Below are 21,174 nucleotides of genomic sequence, written 5' to 3'. Positions count from 1 at the left end.
AAGATATGTACAACGTGGTCTGCCTTGAGAATACGCTACCTTGAGGCGGAGATACATGAGTTTAATCATATGTGCTTAAGATTTAGATGCCCTAAGCGATCAGCAGTTAGACCCAAAGCTCCCGTTCCCACTGATACGCACACGTGTTCGGAGGCTCCTCCTTTGACCCCGCACCCAGCCCGGTTCCTGTATCCGGCTCTCTAAGCCCTCCTTCTGTTGACCCCATGGTTCTGGTATCAGGCTCTCTAAGCCCGCCTTCTGTTGACCCCGTAGTTCCGGTCCCTACTTCCCTAAATCCTCCCCCTGCTGATATGCCATCATTAAGAGACCTAGTGGCTGAGATACGAGAGTTAAAGGATATTTTTTCAGCATTTAAGAACCTTAAACTATGTGCAGTCCACCCCAAGAGCTCCGTCCCTGTAGATACGTGTTCAGTTTCCCCTGAGGCCACTACAGCAATTTCCACGGCACCTTCCACTTCCATAGCTCCCTCTCTTGTGCCATCGAACCAAATCCACACCTTCCTGGTAAACATGGCCCTGTCTAAACAAAACCCTCAGCCATGGCAGCCATACACCTCTAAAGAACTTGGACAACTCAGACAAGCAGTCAGGGAGGACGGAATTCACATGCCATGGACTAAGTCCATTTTAAAGAGTTTTTACCAGCATCTTAACACCCCCCAGGACTGGAAAGACCTGGCTCATGCTGCACTCCCAGACTCTCTTTCTCTTCAGTGGAAAGTGTGCTTCTGCGATGAGTGCTCTAGACAATCACAGGAAAATAGTAACAAACAGGTAAAATGGAATTTTGATGCTTTGTTTCGAGCAGGAGCTTATGAATCTGAAGCTCAGCAGGCAGAAGCCAGGTTTCCAACTGGTTATTTTGAACAGGTACGCATCTGCGCAACACAAGCATGGGAAAGGGTGATCCCACCAGATGTAGATTCGTCAGTTCCCATTAACTCTCTTCACCAAGGCACTGATGAATCATTAGCGTGCTTCATCTCAAGGGTGAAGACAAGCTTAGAGAGAAAGGTTTACAATCCTGAAGTCCACTCACTACTCCTGCACTCTATTGTCCACTCACTACTCCTGCACTCTATTACATCAGGCAATTATGGGGCATCCGCTATGACACAGGTTTATGCAGTTACCCCACGTAATCAAAACGGAGCCTGCTTTCAGTGTGGTCACCAAGGACATTGGCATAACCAATGTCCTGATAAGCTGCGACCACGCCTCCAGTCAGGGAAGCCCCGCCTCCAGTTAGAGCGACCACGCCTCCAATCAGGACAACCCTGCCTTCAGTCAGGGAGCCAGAAGCCACATACAGTCTGTCCAAGATGTCGTAAAGGGTTTCACTGGAAGAGAGATTGTTGGTAAAACTGTCACAAAGATGGCACGCCCCTGGATGGTACAAATTCGGGGCCTGAGATTTTGTGGACCACTCCTGTTTTAGAACGAGGTCACCCTTCTATGACAGTGAAGACTGGCAATATTCCTTTTAAATTTTTGATCGACACGGGGGCAGAAAAGATGATTTTAAGGCAAGAAGAGGTTCCCCAAGACTGGGAACTTATCCCTGGACCCAGTATACATGGAGTAGGAGGGGTGACCCCATCCTTTCGCACACGAGATTCGCTCATGTGGGAAGACCCGGAAGGCTCTACCAGACACTTCCGTCCTTTGGTAGCTGATATCAGCACCAACCTACTGGGCAGGGATCTTCTGGAATGTCTTGATGTTAGGATATCCACAGATGCCTCTGCAGAGCGTAACACTAGCTCCCGCGAGACCAGATCTAATCAGCACCCCCAATAGTAAACACCACTGTTCGTAGCCAAACACCCCGCTTAAGCTGGCCTTCTAATGAGCCTATCTGGGTGGAACAGTGGCCTTTACCTAGGGATAAGCTAGAAATTTTAAAAGAGCTCATCTGAGAGTAGTTGTCCTTGGGACACATTCGTCATTCTCGAAGCCCATGGAATACTCCTGTCTTTGTGATTAAAAAGCGCTCAGTAAAATGGCACCTCCTTCAAGATCTCCATACGGTAAATAAAACCATGCAGGTCTGGGGATTCCCCCAAAGGGGTTTGCCTCTTGCTTCTGCAATTCCCACAGGAATTCCAATCATAGCTATTGATATACAAGATTGTTTTTTCTCTATTCCCTTGCATCCGCAAGATTGTAAACATTTTGCCTTTTCTGTTCCGTCTATTAATAACGCCAGCACTGCTGATAGATTTGAATGGGTGGTGCTACCCCAGGGTATGGCCAATAGTCCTACAATTTGTCAGGAGGCTGTTAAATCTGCCCTTGTCCCATATATTCATAAGGGCCTTAAAGTTTTTCATTATACAGATGATATTTTAATATGGGGAAAATCAGATACAGATCTCTATGCCTTACGTGATTTTCTCATTCCTGCTTTAAAGAAAAGCGGCCTTAATGTAGCTTCTGAGAAGATACAGATAATTCCTCCAATATCTTTCTTAGGTTCAGAGATTTCTCTAACGCAATTTCGTCCCTTAAAACCTAATGTCACCTTTCCTTCTAACCTTACTCTTGCTTCCTTACAAAGTTTTCTAGGAAATTTAAATTGGCTTAGGCAGTATCTCTATCTGCCTACAAGCTGCCTCCAACCACTGTTTGACCTGTTAAAAGGAAACAAACAGCCCTCCTCAAAATGTAAGTTAACTCCCGAGGCCTCCTCGGCACTGGAAAGGGTTAACCAGGCCCTCAAGGACATGCACCTTGTTCAATTCTCTCCCTCCTCTCCGGTAAACCTTCTAATCTTTAACTCCACCCCCACAGTAGTAGGGGCATTGTGGCAGAACCATGGGGTTCTCGAGTGGCTTCACACACCAGTAGGCGGAACTCCAAGACTCCTCACTGAGGTAGACATGTTAGTATTCATGGTTCACCAAGGGAGAAATAGGTCTGTGCAGGTCTTAGGGAAAGAACCAGATTTAATTATCCTGCCCTTTTCTCTCACAGATACAGAGTGGCTTATACACCATCATTCCCACTTTGCCATAAGCTTCGTGGGGTTTTCAGGACAAATAGATAACCATTTTCCTTCCAATAAATTGATAGCTTATTTACCTCTTCTGCCTCTACTAGCACCTAAACTTTTTCTCTCAGGATCCCATTCCCTCTGCTCCTACTATCTTTACTGATGGTGGAAAAAGGGGAGCTGCTGCCCTTATATATTATCCAGACAAACAATCTCCTAAACCTCTCTTTACTGAGCTTCCTGAGAATTCCCCTCAGCACAAAGAACTTTATGCTGTTTTCCTTGCATTAAAAGCTGTACCAGAATCCTTCAACCTTTTTTCTGACAGTGTGTATACTGTTAACTTACTCCCATGGCTTGCTCGTTCTTATGTGAAAATTGATGACAACCCACTTTCCCCTCTCTTGATTGAAATCGCCTCTATGCTCTGTTCTCGAACCCAACCACTGTATATTCAACACCTTCATTCCCACAGCCCTCTTCCTGGTTCCCTGTCTGAAGGTAATGCCACAGTTGACTGCCTTGCCTCCACAGGAACTTTCCCAGTCTCTGTCTCTGATCCTGCTAATTCTCATTCTCTAACCCATGTTAATCTTAAAGGCCTTCAAGCTCGATTTCCTGATGTTCCTGTATCACAGTTAAAACATATCCTCGCTACATGCTCTTCTTGTGCAAGTCTTATAAAGACACCTGCTATCCAGACCCTTGGGGTTAACCCCCGAGGTTTAAAAGCTAATACTATTTGGCAAATTGATGTCACCCACATACCAAACGTTGGCAAACAAAAATATGTGTTTGTCTCAATTGATACCTTTTCTAAATTTATGTGGGCTACAGCTCAGACAGGAGAAAGCTATAAAAAGCTTAAAATCTATATGTTCTCCTGTTTTGCTGTGATGGGCTTACCTCTTCAACTGAAAACTGACCGTGGACCGGCGTTTACCAGCAAACAATTTAAAGATTTTTGTTCCTTCTGGGACATTACTCATACCACAGGCATTCCCTATAATCCACAGGGACAAAGCATTGTTGAGAGGGCCCATCAAATCCTTAATGCTCAATTAAATAAAGATAAAGGAGGAATGTACCCCCCGAATATCCAGCTAGCAAAAGCCTTAACTACGTTAAATCTCCTTAAGATTTACAATAACTAAGACCTACCTCCTATCATTCTTCACTGGCAAACACCATCTACCCTCCCATACATTAAGGTCAAATGGAGATACCCACTCGATAAAATTTGGAAAGGGCCTGACCCACTATTGACCATGGGAAGGAGTTTTGCATGCGTTTTCCCTCAAAATTTCTCTAAACCTGTCTGGGTTCCTGCCTGCCATGTCATACAATACCCGCAGGATGGCGCTGTTATCCCTGAAGAACAAGAAATACTACAAGAGGACCAGACGCAGGATACATCCCAGGACCCATAATATGACATGGCAGTACCTACAAAATCTGGCTCACAGAGACCTCTCTCCTACTCTTTCCCTGAATGTCTTCTGTTATAACTGGCCAGTTGTGTTTTGTGAGTGAGTGTGTTGAATGACAAAAAAATTTTTTTTTTGCATGACCCATCTGCTCGGAGTACTCTAAAAGGTAATTGGCTTTATATAAAAATGCTGGACGCAGCCAAAGTTTCTGGAGACATCCAGAACATTCCAAATTTTTTTTTCTCCCTCTTTCCATTTTTATATATAGTTTTTGGTCTATATGTAAGTGTTTAGTCTTAAACTGTGTGACTAATGACAGATATAAATTTGTTTTTAAAATTATATGTTTTTATAACAAAAGTTCTTTTTCCTCCAGTGTGTTATAACTAAATGTTTATAGGTATGTCTCAAGTTTTGTAACACTCAAAAATGTAACCCTACAGCTACATTATTACCAGACAAGGTAAAAATGAATTTGCTAAGGTAACTAACTATTTAAGGTAAAAGTCTAAATGTTTAATGTGACTATACATTCCCAAAACTAAAATATATAAATTTTATATACAAGACACCCTTGGAGGGCCCCCAAAGGTACCCTGTAAAGTATCTTGTGGAAATTAATCCACAACAGCTTTGGCATCAATCTGGTACTGTAAAAGTTAAAATCATTGTCACGAAAATGCGTTAACTCTCTAAGCAATTTGAGTCTGTTTAAAATACATATTTTAGCTAATCTTGGTCTCAGGATCCTGCAGTAGAGACTGCTACAGGAGGTCACATTAGAAGACCTTTAAATAAAATCATAAAGAGATTTAAACCAATTATAAACATCGAGGTATCAACTATAACAAACCTATAACTTGTTACAAGTTCAAATTAATCACGAGAAGCAGATTGTTTGTGTTTCTTTCACAGGAATCCCGGAAAAACCATCTGAACCCCTGCACACCCTGATGTCACCCACTAGATGGCACGACTACAATGACACACCTCCCGAAACCCTAGATGTCACTTAACGCTATCTGTAGAACTGATACACAGACTCCAAGGACAGAACTTTCTTAATGCCTGCTTGCCGTGCCTGCTTCTGATTTACCTGTCATGTGTTGGCGGTTCCAGCTGGCTATCTACAGAAAAGCAGAATTCCAGCGGCTGACCTCCCTCATGCAGTGTCTCATCCCCTGCCAATTCTTCCCCTAGCCATCTACTTTGGACTAAGACTTGTATCGGACCTTCTGGAATACCCTATAGACATTTTACACAATTTTAAAGCAGCTTATTTCCTTTCACGCTGCTGGTTTTTCATAGACTGATCCTGAGTAGTTTACAGACTGTTGCCTTGAGGACTATACAATACCAAATAGCCCCTCTGTTTGGTGGGTCATGCCCTCCCACCTCCCCCTCATTATGTACCCTTGCCCCTTCCCCTCCCAAGCAGGGAAAGTTCCTTTACACACCAGTCCTTCCCTTCATTTCACACTGGCTTTTACTACTCCCCTAGTTGTCCCTTCCTGTTTTGTTATATCATTTAGGTTTATGCCCAAAAGGTTTCTGCTCCATGATAGTCATTTACAGACTTTGAACCATCTTATGCTATTACTAGATAGAAAGATAGAAAAGATGTAGAGATATTGTGAAGAGATGGTTGAGCAGGCTGCGCTTAAACCTATGAAATGAGTCCCTCCAGGTAAGTCTCTCTCTCTAAAGAGGGGTTGAGCACAGGAAGATGCATAAATCTCACAAGGTTGGCAGCCATTTAAGCCTTCCCTCCTCCACAGAAAGTCCTACATATTCCCATCTGAGCACAGCACTCTTTAATAACATTTAAGCCTGTTCCATTCCATTTTTCTTTACTGTGTCCATTTAGATATAAAGGGATAGGAGGAGATGATGCTGAGGAATTATTCTGATGCAGTCTCCGCCCCCAGGTTTTACCACGCCCCACGAAATCCTAGCAGTGCCCCCTTCAACCAATCCCGGCCCCACACGTCACCCTTGGTTGTCGCCCAATAAAAACCCCCTCACACCCCCTCGCTCTCTCTGGGCTCTTGGCTCCCCCTCTCTCTCTCTCTCGGCTCCTTTGGCTCTCTCTCAGATCTCTCTCCCTTCTCTCTCCCAGTAGTTAGGTAGTGGGAATGGCCATTGTCGGCTGACTCCACGTGGCCTGAGCCACCCCCCCATCCTATAATAAAGATTTGTGTACCCCACTTGCTCTGGACTTCCTCTCTCTTCTCTCCGGTGCAGCCTGACACCTGACCACAACAACAACATCTTTGTTGTTAATGTTCCGGGGGCTTCAGCAGGCCGGGCTAGCGTCATGGTGGAAGACAGAGACAGAGACTCGGGGACATATGGCTGGGATGAGAAGCTGCAGTTTAATCTTTATTCACGAACCGGCAAATCACCACCCCATGTGCTTCCCTATCATTCTCTCTCCGCCACTGCTGCTGGGACTCTTCCCGTCCTTAGCATATGGGGTGGGGAGAAAAAGGGGCGCGAAACTAGCAAGGACCAAACCATTTCTCTCAGAGGTAGGAGGAAGGGGACCAAACCAACACGAAGAATACCAACAACACCTTTCCTGGGGATATATCCTAGGGAATCAAATACACACACCCAAAAAGATTTGTGTATACCTATGTTCATAGCAACACAATTTACGATAGTTAAAACTCAGAAGCAACTTAGATGTCCAACAACAGATGAAAAGTTACAGTATATATACAGAATGGAATATTACTCAATATTAATAAAATTAATTCACCTTTGCTATCTCATCTTGGATACAGCTTGAAGTAGTCATATTAAGAGAGATAAGCCAGAAAGAGGAGGATGAATATAAGATGATCTCACTCATGTACATAAGTTGAGAGATAAGAATAGAAAGGAGAAACATTCTATGAAAGGAAAGAAAGAAGCACAAAGTGGAACTTAGACTGGATTTGGCATATTGCACCAAATTAATGGTCTCTAGAGGGAGGTGTAATTGGATGTTCAGGTCCTGGTGCATGATGGTGGTAGAGCACCTACACTGAGGGTGAGAGTGTTTGCTAAATACTTATTTATTAATTTTCCCTTTTGTTGCAATTGTTCTTTATTGTTGTGGTTATTATTGTTATTGATGTCATCATTGTTGGATAAGACAGAAAGAATTGAAGTTGGGGAAGACAGAGAAGTGGAGACAAAGATAGACACCTGCAGATCTGCTTCACCTGCAGGTGGGGAGCTGGGGGGCTCCAACTGGGATCCTTAAGCCAGTCCTTGTGCTTTGTGCCATGTGCGCTTAACCTGCTGTGCTACTGCCCAACTCCCGAGTAAGAGTGTTTTTCAGAAAACTCAGAAATTTTACACATGCACCAACAGCCATAATTATTTTAAACCATTAATTTTGTTATTAAAAAATATTATTGTACACACACACACACATATATATATATAAGGGATTCATAAGCTAAACATTCTTTTTCATGAATAGAGGACATTTTTTTCTGAATAGATGAAAACACATTATTACAGAAAGACTGTAATTAAAATGTAAATTTATTAATTTAATCCTGTGTTTCTATGTGCAAATTTCTTCATTGCATTTAGCTATTTTACCCTTTAGTTTATAAATTCTTTTTTGTTGCAATAATTACATTATATTTATCTAATTACAATGAATTATAAACTATATTGCTTTGTGAACTTTAACAAATTATTTACAATATAAAATAAAGATGTGTCATAACTGAAGATTCTGATAACTTAAATTTTTTATTGACTGAGTTAAATAATGTTCCTAAACTCATTTAAGATAGCAACAATTTGGAAGGTAGATAGCATAATGGTTATGCAAACAGACTCTCATGCCTGAGGCTCCAAAGTCCCAAGTACAATCCCCAACACCACCATAAGCCAGAGCTGAACAGTGCTCTGGTTAAAAAACATAATAATAATAACCATTCCATTATATGGTTGTTTTCAAAAATGAAAACAGTGTGTAGAATTTGAGATGAAAGGGAAAAATATTTTTATATGAACACTGTAACATTTTCATGTTTTAAAGAAATAGGATTTTATTTTTTTAAGAAATACACTGAGGGCACTATATTTATCATAACAGGTTATAACTATCTCAAGTGTAAATATTTTAATTAAATTACTGTTAACCTTCAAGTTATTTCACAGATGTAATAAAGTCAGAAGAAAGTCAACAGTTTGAGAGTATATTAAATAAAAAGATTAACCAGAGATAACTGCATTAAGTCAAACTCATACTCTGTATTTAAATGCCACTGTTTCTCATTATTACAGATATGCTTTTTATACTTACAAATAAACAACTGCTAACATTTTTAACTCTCAGTCATTTTTCTCTGATCAGTTCTACAGTTCTTCCTAAGCCTTTTTTCTAGAAGTACAATAAGGATCCATTAATCCCTGGCTCAAAAAAAAAATTAATCATGCCTGTTTCTTACAGAATTAAATCCTTACTCCTTCGTATCAGACTTACTTATAATTTAGTCTCAACCTCAATTTCCAAAACACAGCCCATCTCTATTTTGTTCATGTTGTGATCTTTAGTAGCATAATCAACTAAAAAAATGTTCACATAGGCTAAATAGTAAGTTGCTCGGTTTAGAAAAGCAGTATTTAACTTGTGCTTGTCTATGAATTAACGATTATTTTGCAAGTCAGAACTATGTTTTGAGATCAATGTTAGAAGTGAGAGGGGGGAAGAAATAAGTCCAGGCTGTGATCCATTATTCACATCCCAGTCCCACTGTCAGCAGTGTTTTCTTTTTTTAAATTTTTTTTCAAATAACTTTATTAGGGGATTAATAGTCTACAACACAGCTGTAGATACATGAGTAAATTTTTTTTTCATGCTCCTACCTTTAATTCTGTAAAGTTCTTTATGTTTAATCTCGAGCACTTACATTCTGTATATATAGTTAGACACAGTACATACAAGATGTTTAGTTTAGTTGGTAGCTAGAGTTCACATTTGGAATATTTCTTAAAATTTTTTGAACAGAAAGAAGGGGTGGTGTTACTCTATAAGACACAGCTATATATAAATAATGTGAAATGCCATAAATTATGGCGATGTTGTGTATGATACATCAAATCCTAACAATGGTATTTTCAAAATTAACCCTAAGGCAGCAAAAAAAAAAAAAAAAAAAAAAATCCTGCTACCTCTATAGAGCCTGTATTTACCCCATTCCTGGAAACTTTAGGGTGGGGTTCACTTTCCTGCATACTTCTCTCAATTCATACCAAATGATATTGCATATGCTGATTCCAACCTATTCAATGCAAGAGTACCACCTCAGTATGCTTCACTTAAGACTGTATGAAGAAACAACAGTTTTGGAATGTGAACCCTTCAGCCTCATTACTTGGTAAGACCTTTCCCTTCCTATAGGATTCTCTAATTCCATTTCAGGTGGTTCACTTCCTAACAAAGTCCCAAAACCTAGACCAGGTACCTTGAGATAGGGAATATTTTCACATGTATTCATAAATTAGGGCAAAATATATACCTGAAAACAAAAGTGCACAATAATTTTCAGTGAGTCAGTATAAAGTTTCTAATGAAATATTATCTAATTAAACTTAGATATCCACCGTACCTACTTCCTATTACAATTCTCTCACTCACTCCAAAGCTAACCTTAGCAAACCAAGGACTGCAAAAGCTGAATAAGGGCAAGAGACTGACATACTTTAATGATGACTCTTTAGTCACTATCAGGCCACACCATCAGCTTGGGCCCTATTCAGGGAGTCCTGAGATTCCCAAAAAGACATGATGGACCTAGACCTGGAATAAATCCCTCTCTCTATTGTTACTGGTCATCTCTATCATGAACAACAAAATAGACCCCTTTGTGGGTCTCCCATAGGACCTTGGCTTCAACTTGGATCAACAATGGTAGAGAATGTTCCATCCTCCGAAGGAAGGATAGACAATATACTCTATGCTACACATGAGGAAGATGGGTTGTTATTAGGGCAGCTTAGAATGTTTCTACTCATTACCACAGAATGTGAGCTCAGATCTACAGGGATGCAGAAGTCACATAAGCTCCTAAGCTGAATATGGGACCCAGACCAAATCAAATTGATGGAATTTATGGTCAACTATATTTATACCCCTTTCCTATATTAGGGAGCTACTCTCTTCCCTGATCCAGCTTTCTGGTCCTTTTCCAGCCATGACATTATCTCCCCAGACAATAACTTGGATCCACATGCATATCAGATTTCAGGCTCAGGGGGAAAAAAAGTATAGCCATAGGACCTTTGGAATATAATTAAAATGTGCCTACTAGCTATTTACAAAATGGAGGACCCCTTAACTCTTCATCTGCACTATTCCAGCCTCTAGCTGCATGATTGTTCAACAATTTGTTTGGCTTTGCATGTTAACTCTCTTTTCAGCCACCAGGTTCCAGATGCTAGCACAATGCCGACCGACCAGACTTCCCTGGACAGAGGACCCTACCAATGCGTCCTGGAGCTCTGCTTCCTTAGAGCCCCACCCTACTAGGGAAAGAAAGAGACAGGCTAGGAGTATGGATCTACCTGTTAATGTCCATGTTCAGTGGGGATGCAATTACAGAAGCCAGATCTTCCACCTTCTGCATCTAATAATGACCTTGGGTCCATACTCCCAGAGGGATAAAGACTCAGAAAACTATCAGGAGAAGGATGGGATACAGAGATCTGGTGGTGGGAATTGTGGAAGGGGAGTCAGAGAGGGAGAGAGAAAAAAGACACCTGCAGACCCACTACCCCTCTCCTGAAACTCTCTTCCTGCAGGTGACCAGTAAGGGCTTATACCCAACCCTTGCACATGGTATCCTGGTGTGCCACCTCCCTGTTGCCTTTTGTACTTTTCATATAAATAGATGAAGAGCTGAAAAAATGGAGTTACTAAACTTGCTAATGTTATTAGCCCAGGTGAGAAAAATAGGTGAAAAAAATTATTGTGAGAAAAATAGTACTGCTGATACAAAGTAGGGGCAGGAAGAATATGTTGGTACTCAAAAGATTCAAAGGTGTGTCTGGCGGTGCTTTAATAATAGATAGTCATTCCTGATCTTTTAAAGTGAATAAAGATCTTTTAAATACTTATTTATTAAAGTGTGAAAATAAAATAAATATATGATAAACAATTATGTTTAGATAACTATAAAGTAAATATCAGTTAGGATCCATTGAGCTGCAAGTAACACAATCATCTCATTAGTAAGTAAGCTTAAGCAATGAAGTGATTATGCCTTCATATAACAAAAGCCTAGAAATAGACAATTCTAGTGTTGATTAAATAATTCCATGTCATATAATCATATCTCAAAAATTTTATCATCCCCCCACACAAACACCAGCCACTTTAGGTTCACATCTGCATTTTATTCTGACAAATGAAGCAACAGAAGAGAACAGAAAAGGAACACATAAGTAGAGTTTGATCTGGGGTTGATATACTGCAACAAAGTAAAAGACCCTGGGGGGGGGGCTTATGGCTTTTGTGTATTATGGTAGAGGAAGATCTAGGCAGGGGGTAAAAGTGGTTGGCAGAAATTTGGGGCCGTTTGGTGATGCACCTGACTGAGCGCACATGTTACAATGCACAAGGACCCAGGTTTGAGCCCCCGGTCCCCACCTGCAGGGGAAAAGCTTTATGAGTGGGGAAGCAGGGCTGAAGGTGTCTCTCTGTCTTTCTCTCGTTTTACCTCTGCCTACCCTCTTGATTTCTAGCTTTCTCTATCTAATCAATAAAGAAAATAACTTTCAAATAAACGAGAAATTTTGCACATGTATCAGTAACTGTATTTACTCTAAACCATTGATCTCCCAATTAAAAAATTGTAAGAAAAGAAGTAATCAAACTGTCTCTAAAACTTTGTGAGTACAGTGGTTATGGTTGGGAGAGTGGATGTACAGAACTTTGGAGTAGGTATGGTGTGGATTTATATCTCTATAAACTTACAATATTGCATATTACTATTAAATTACTAATAAAATAACAATGCAGATCATTCTAAAGTGTTTTTGATATATCATCTATGCATTCAAGACATCTGAAAACTTTGTCTTTATTTTTAAGTTTCATTCATCCATTACATGAGGGTGAGAGAGACAGAGAGAGAGAGAAAGAAAGAGAGAGAGGATGGGAGAGAGAGAGAGAGAGAGAGAGAGAGAGAGCACTGAAACATCACTCTAGTTTAAGTGATACAGGGCATTGAATGTGGAACTTCATGATTTAAGTTCACTGTTTTAGCCATTGTATCTTCTCTAGTGCAGCTTACTGATTTTACAGGTCAGAAAGAGTCATATAAGATATATTGCACATACTCTCCAGTTTCGATCTAGATTCTGTACCCAAAAAAGGTCTGTCTCTGAATCAAAATAATCTTCCTTTGACAGCTTGAATGAGGATAATAAAAATTAAGAGAATTTAAATTGGTCTTTGTGCAGTCTACGATTTCTATAAAAGTGATAGAAAAAAGTAAAGATACTTATATGAATATAAACAAATTAGTAACAGATTATATATGTAATAAAACTGAAAAGGACATAACACATATAGGCAAAAGGGATAAAGAATAGCTCTGCTAATGGATTTCTTTGGTTTATTTATAAATCAGGCAATGAAAGTCACTTTATTAGCTAAGCATCATCGCTTAAAAGTAAGTATATAGTTGTATTCCCTAATTATCAACTGCTATTATATCTTTAAGATAAAATTATGTATATAGCTATAATTTATGCAGAACAAATATCAAAATAAATCTATAATGAATGTTTGCAACATCATCATATGTGATTTATTTAATATACACTTAAAATGAAATCATTTTAATTGCTTCTTCAAGTAGATTAGCTATTTAAACAAACTAATGGAAGATGTCTTACAAATGTATTTACACATACTTTTTTTGCTGTAATTAAGACACCCTTTATAAAATTCACAATGTAATAGTTTCAGCAATGGCTATGCAACAAAGTCAGTTGTTAATGTAAAGCTTCTTAAGTATTTGCAAAATTTTACTATACAGGTTAGAAAAGTAGTCATCAGAAACTCTTTTAGTCAATGTCTGCTTCAAGATGCATGTTCTTATGTTAACTACAGTTAACAGAATATCATAGATTTTCATCAATCAAAATGATTTCCAATTGATTAGACATAGACTATTTAATATTAATCCCTAAGAACTTCGAGGAGTCCTTAGACATTACAATGATTGCATCAGATTATCTATACAATGACCATGTGGTTAAAAGTATGTTGTACTATAAATATAATTGTACATATCTACATATATTTCAGTGCAACATATTATTCATCATTCTTTATAGGAACTAAAAGAACTTTACATTTATCCAAAAATATCTATCTCCCTATTTCACTGACAAATATTCATGAAAAATCACAGCATTACTAAATTGCAACATTTTTTTTTCAGCTGCGCCTAAGTAGATACAGGATTTTTAAAAAATTTATTTATTGGGGGATTGGTGTTTTATAGTTGACATAAAATACAATAGTTTGTACATGCATAACATTTCTCAGTGTTCCACACAGCAATACAACCCTCACTAGGTCCTCCTCTGCCGTCCTATTCCAGGACCTGAACTCTCCCCACCACCCACCACAGAGTCTTTTACTTTAGTGCAATACATCAACTCCAGTCCAAGTTCAGCTTAGTGTTTTCTCTTCTGATCCTGTTTATTATTTTTTTTAATTTCTGCCTGTGAGTGAGGTCATTCCATATTTACTCATCCTTCTTTTTCTGACTTATTTCACTTAACATGATTTCTTCAAGCTCCATCCAAGATGGTCTGAAAATAGTGAAATAAATGTGATCTAAAAATCAAACTGAATGCTGCTTAGAAATAACTGAAGTACTGTATCCTGTCATTTTTTAATCTGAGCTCACATGTTGATCTTTCCGATATTAAATTATAAATTAGAACATTTATGATTGCTCACTACTTCTCTCAGATTTTGGCGATGACAAAAATGATCCTCAGGTGATCTCTCTTTTGAAATTTTCAATCTCTGCTATTCTTTGTAGCTACTTTGAAAACTGTTTATGCATATATTTTTAATATTTCATTTATTTTTATGAAAGAGCGATAGAAGAAGAGAAAGTGCTACCAAGGCACTGCTCATCTCTGGTTTATGATGGTGTTGGAGTCTGAACCTGGGAGCTCTGAGCATAAACACTATGCTATCTCCCCGCTCCTCTGTGTAATCTTTTATTTTCTCTATCTACCTAATTTCTTTGGTAGTTCTTATATAGAAGTTTTATAGTCAGTATTCTTAATAGCTGCAATTCAATCTTTGGTGGATAAGTTGACATATACCTCTTTTTTGAATTTCTATGTGACCTAGTTTCTGTTTAATGTTTTTGCTGACTCACATATGCCAAGGGAGTGTTTCAAGGCTTAAAAAACCTCAAGGGAAATCATTCATAGAGCAAAACTGATTTGTACCTCTACTAGGATTCATCTAACCTCAGAGAGTAAATTAGATAGCAATAATATGAGAAATACAGAGAAAAATCTAGAGACAGGTAGCAAAATATATTTTTCTTTAGGATGACTGGATAACATTTTTCTCAGAATTATCATATGAAGTAGCCAGGTTCCATAGAGGAAAAAAAGTGTCTATTAAGATTATTTCTGGGTGATCCATATTAAGAATGGATGAAATTAGGTGATCTTAGACACAATTAGAGATGGTGCAATCAAATCCTTCAAGCCACAAAGAAGAAAGTATACCTTTTTAATTATATCACTTACTCAAATACTTAGAAATAAAAATGCCATATATGAGCTTACAGTATCAAGGAAAAATAGGATATATATCTTTTATATCTTTTTTATACTAGGCTATACTAAACACACTACTCTCTCAGTTTTGGTTTTGATACAGGTTTAGATAAACTATCCTAGGCAACCGAGTTAAAACCATATCTCTGCCTCATCCAACTAGAATTTAGGATGATTGCAAATAAGTTTGGACAGGCTCTTACACATTTGAATCTCTGCAGGTAGACTTTAAATTACTTTTTGAAGTATACTATAAAATACACAAATCATAATAGACAGTTTAATTATTTTTTTTATCAACTGAGGATATTCATCTACCTAATAACATCAAGCAATTGACCAAATTGGAGATTGACACTTTAGAGGAAGTTCCAGTCTACATTACTTCCAGTCAGTAACCCCAATCATTCAAAATTTAATGTGATAAAATTTTATATAAAGCAACTAAATTTAAAACAATTATATTCTATATTACACATTGTTCTGTTAGATATTACAATGTTATAGGATGTACTTATACATTTTACATAGAATATAAAACACAAATACACTGAACATGTTGCATGGTTTTGTTAATTAATATATACTTTGTATGATAAAACATATAGTGCTTAATTTGGTATGTGATCAGTTAGGCTAAGCATTATTTCATCACTGAGTTTTGCTGGTTGAGGTATGCATTTTCAGATACAGAGAGGGAGACAGAGGGGGAAAGGCAAGGTTACAACAATACAGAATGTATTGTGAGGGTGGACTAGATTTAAACCTGAGTCATGACAAAGTAAAAATAGTATCCAGCTGTATTAATTTGCTTGCACCTAAACATTAAATAATTGATACAATTATTAGTGGGTTTTTGGTTTGTTTGTTTCTAATTAGGGACTGTTCCATTCGCAGAAGGGAGGTTGGGCAACATGCTATACCACTCCAGGAAGATGGAACCTGAAATTAGTACAACCTGGAATATTCCTAGCCATCACCACATATATGAGCTCAGACCTGCAGGAAAGCAGAGGTTACTTAGGCTCCTGTGCTGAATATGGGCCCCAGTTCAAATCAATGGGGTTTACCGTCAACAATATTTATATACTTTCCCCATATATGGGAGCTACTCTCTTCCCTGATCCAACTTTCAAGTCCTTTTCCCAACTAGGACACCATTTCCCCAGGCAATACCTTGGTTTCACTTACATGTTAGCTGTCAGACTTGGGCAAAAACTAGTAAAGCCAGTAGCCCCTTGGAATATACCTATAATAGACCTACTAACTTTTTCCAAAATGACGGCCCCCTAAATCTTCATCTGCAGTATTATTGCCTTTAGGTTCATGATTAGTCAATACTTTATTCTGCTTTATATCATAACTCTTTTCAGCCACCAGGTTCAATGTGTACCATGATGTCAACCAGAGTTCCCTGGACAGACGATGTCACCAATGTGTCCTGGAACCCCGTCTCCTCAGAGGTCTGCCCCACTAGGGAAAGACAGAGACAGACTGGGAGTACAGATCAACCTTCCAACACCCATGTTCAGCCTGGAAGCAACTACAGAAGGCAGACCTCCCACCTTCGGCACCCCATAATAATCCCGAGTCCATAGTCCCAGAGGGTTAAAGACTAGGGAAGCTATCAAGGGAGGGGATTTAATATGGAGCTCTGGGGGTGGGCACTGTGTGGAAATTGTACCCTTCTTATCCTATAGTCTTGTCAGTATTTACATTTTACACATAAAAAATTAAAATAAAAATTACCTTTTTTGTTTTGCTTAGTATATTCATTTATAATAAAAATAGCATTGAAAAAGCTAATCAAACTATTTTTCCTGTAACATAGTGATTTAATAGTGATTTATAAGATTATAAAATAATAGGGGTATAGTTTAGCACCACTCCCATCACCAAAGTCATGTATGTCTCCTCACGCACCTGCCCTAATCCACAGCAATAAACATCAAAGTTCTCCTACAGTCTTGGATATGGGTTGACTGTTGTTTTTTTTCTTTCCAAAGTTTATGTGTTCAACTCTCTCTTTTTTATTTTTATTATCTTTATTTATTTACTGTATAGAAACAGTCAGAAACCAAGAGGGAAAGGGTGATGGAGAGCTAGAGAGACAGAGAAATACCTGCAACACTGCTTCACCGATTGTGAAGCTTTCCCCTGCAGATGGAGACTGGGGCGTGGAATCCGTGTCCTTGGACACTGTAACATGTATGCTCAACCAGGTGAGCCCCCATCGAGCTCCAGTTCAATTCTCTATATTCCACACATGAGTAAACTAATCCATTAGATGTGCTTCCCTTCCATCCTTACTGTATTAACTATCATCCCCTCCAGTTCTATCCATTTTGTCCCAAAGGACACAATACCATCTTTTTTGATTGATGAGTATATGGGACATATACTCCATGTCAAAATAAAAATCTTTATTGATGTACAAAAAAAACCTTTTAAGATTTACATTGCATTTCACTTTTATTATGATTTATAATTCACAATTATAAAAACTTGTCTTCAAATAAATTATTTAATTACAAATTATTTTTAAATACTATATATTTCAATATAAAATAAATTGAAGTTAGTTTTTTTTGCATTTAATTATAATTTATAATAATCTTTTAAATTTAAGCACACATAATTTGTTCTTTAAACATTGTTAAATTTTCGTCTTTATTATATTTGTGTCATTATAACAATTTTAAAAGAAATGGCAATTTTCAGATTTTATTTATTTATTTATTTATTTGCAGGTTATTAATATTATTATCAGTACCACCAGAGTTATCACTGGGACTCCATGTCAGCACTAAGAATTTACTTCTCCCAGAGGCCATTTTTTCCATCTTCTTCTCCTTCTTCTTCATTCTTCTTCTTCCTGTCCTTCTCCTCCTCTTTTTTATTTGTCTTTGTATTTTATTTGACAGGAATTAGAGAAATTGAGAAGGGGAGGGGGAGAGAAAGAAAGAAAGAGAGAAACTTGCAGACCTGCTTCACAACTTGTGAAGCGTCCCCACTGCAGCTGGGGAACCTAGGCTCTAACACTGATCCTTACAATGGTGATATGTGTGTTTAACCAGGTGCACCATAGTCTTGCTCCGAGTTTTCACATTTAAAGAGTTAAGTTTCTTTAAAACTTCACTTCAGGATGAAGGGACATTGATTCATATATATATATTTTAATTATATATATATTTTTATTATTTATTTAATTGCTTTTGTTGCCCTTGTTTATTTTTCTTTTTTATTTAAGAAAGGATTAATTAACAAAACCATAGGATAGAAGGGGTACAAAGCCACACAATTTCCACCACCCAATCTCCATAACCCACCCCCTCCCCTGATAGCTTTCCCATTCTCTATCCCTCTGGGAGCATGGACCCAGGGTCGTTGTGGGTTGCAGAAGGTGGAAGGTCTGGCTTCTGTAATTGCTTCCCCGCTGAACATGGGCGTTGACTGGTCGGTCCATACTCCCAGTCTGCCTCTCTCTTTCCCTAGTAGGATGGGTCTCTGGGGAAGCAGAGCTCCAGGACATATTGGTGGGGTCTTCAGTATAGGGAATCCTAGCCGGCATCCTGATGACATCTGGAACCTGGTGACTGAAAAGAGAGTTAACATAGGAAGCCAAACAAATTGTTGAGCAATCATGGACCCAAAGTTTGGAATAGTGGAGAGTAAGTGTTAGGGGGGTACTCACTGAAATCTCCAGTGTACTTCTGCTTTCAGGTATATATTTTGCAGTAGTTTACCTTTGTTGTTTTTTTTATTGTTGAAGTTATTGATGTCGTCGTTATTGGATAGGACAGAGAGAAATGGAGAGAGGAGGAGAAGACAGAGAGGGGGAAAGAGAGAGAGATACCTGCAAACCAGCCTGTGAAGTGACACCCTGCAGGTGGGGAGCCTGGGCTTGAACCCGGAACCAGGACTCTTAGGCCAGTTCCTGAGCTTCACATCAAGTGTGCTTAACCCGCTATGCTACTGCCTGACTCCCATTTTTTTTTTTTTTTTTTTTTTAACCAGAGCACTACTCAGTTCTGGCTTATAGTGGTATAGGAGATTGGGGGATTGAAACTGAACCCAGGGCTTTAGAGCCTGAGGCATTAGAGTCTGTTTGTATAACCATTATGCTATTTACACTGCCCTTCTAATGATATCTTCATTGTCCTTTATTCTATTCCCTTTGCATTAGTGTTCTCTACCTCATCCTCAAATTTACTTATTTGATTTTCAGCCTTTGATTCCTTCAAGTTTCATTTAAGATTTTTCAAAGGAAAAGATTTCATAATTTCTTCCAACGGAGTAGTATCCCATTGTGTATGCATACCATTATTTGTTTAAACCAGTCTTCTGTCATTGGCCATCTAGATTGCTTTCAAGTTTGGGTTGCTACAAATTTTGCATCTATGAAGATAGGTGTACATACATTGCTTTGTTAGATTTATCTAAAGAACACAAAAGTGTTGAGTTTTTTAAATAAGTGGTAACCTACTTCCTTTAATTATATCTAAATTTAAGAGAAACTTTGTTAAAAATAAATTCTAATTCAATTGCTTAAAACAAATATTCATTCAGTTGCTTGGCTGAAATTACTTTCTGTGAAAACTGACATAATAATTTCCTCTCTTTTTTATATTTTTATTTTTCCCTTTTTATTGCCCTTTTAATTGTTGTTGTAGTTATTGTTGTTCTTGTTGGATAGGGCAGATAGAAATGGAGAGAGGAGGGGAAGACAGAGAGGGGGAGATAAAGATATACACCTGCAGACCTTATTCGTACACCTGCAGACCTGATTCGTCGCCTATGAAACGACTCCCCCAGAGGTGGGGAGCCAGGGGGTGGAACCAGGATTCTTATACTGGTCCTTGAGCTTTGTGCCAGGTGTGCTTAACCCGCTGTGCTACCGTCCGACTCCCCATAATTTCTTCTATACTAAGTAGTGAATGAGGTTTTGGAAGTTTATAGAAGCATTAAAAAAACTAACCTCCTTCTTGTTTCATTCCATAATCCTGTTTATTGCCACCATAGCAGTTTTCCTTGTCACCTTTTAAAAATAGTTGCATGGTTTTCAAATATCCAGGTACATTCTCAGATCTAGATATTTAGTGAGTATATTTAAACCAAACTACTTGTTCACATATTGAAAGTCTGTTTTCCTTTTTTGTCAGTTAATAGTTTACACTGTTTGAAGATTCCTCCTAGGACCAGGTGCTGGCACACCTGGTTAAACATACACATTGTACAGTGTGCAAAGACCCAGGTTTGAGCCCCAGTCCCCACCTACAGGGGGAAAACTTCAGGAAAGCAGGTCCGTTTCCTTCCTACTAACACTATATATGAATATGATGAGACTTAGCTCCTTTGATAGTTATTTTTCAATGTTTTTTATTGTTGTAGTTATCGTTGTTGTTGTTGTTGTTGGATAGGACAAAGAGAAATGGAGAGAGGAGAGGAAGACAGAGAAGGGGAGACATTGCATTTTTTTGATAGACACTTGCAGGCCTGCTTCAACGCCTGTGAAGCGACTCCCCTGCATGTGGAGAGCCGGGGGCTCAAACTAGGATACTTATGCCAGTCCTTGCACTTTGTGCTACCTGCGCTTAACCCACTGTGCTACTGCCGGACTCCCAATAATTTTATGTTTCATATTATATTTGATTTTAAGGGAGAAATATGATTCAAGTGGGTTTGATTTTAAGCACATTAGCTCCAATTAAGTTAGTGAGAAAGAAAACAAAATGAATGTGAGGAATATAGGGTGATCTTACTGATGGAAAGAAGTTGAGAAATAAGAACAGAAAAGGGAAACACAAAATAGAACTTGGACTGGGTTTGGTATACTGCCCCAAAGCAAAGGACTCTGGGAGGTAAGGGGATTTCATCTGGCGCATGATGG

The sequence above is a fragment of the Erinaceus europaeus genome, chromosome 11 (genome assembly GCF_950295315.1).
Source record: "Erinaceus europaeus chromosome 11, mEriEur2.1, whole genome shotgun sequence".
In the NCBI taxonomy this organism is placed as follows: Eukaryota; Metazoa; Chordata; class Mammalia; order Eulipotyphla; family Erinaceidae; genus Erinaceus; species Erinaceus europaeus.
The sequence above is the reverse complement of the archived record's forward strand: the minus strand, read 5'-3'. Positions refer to the sequence as shown.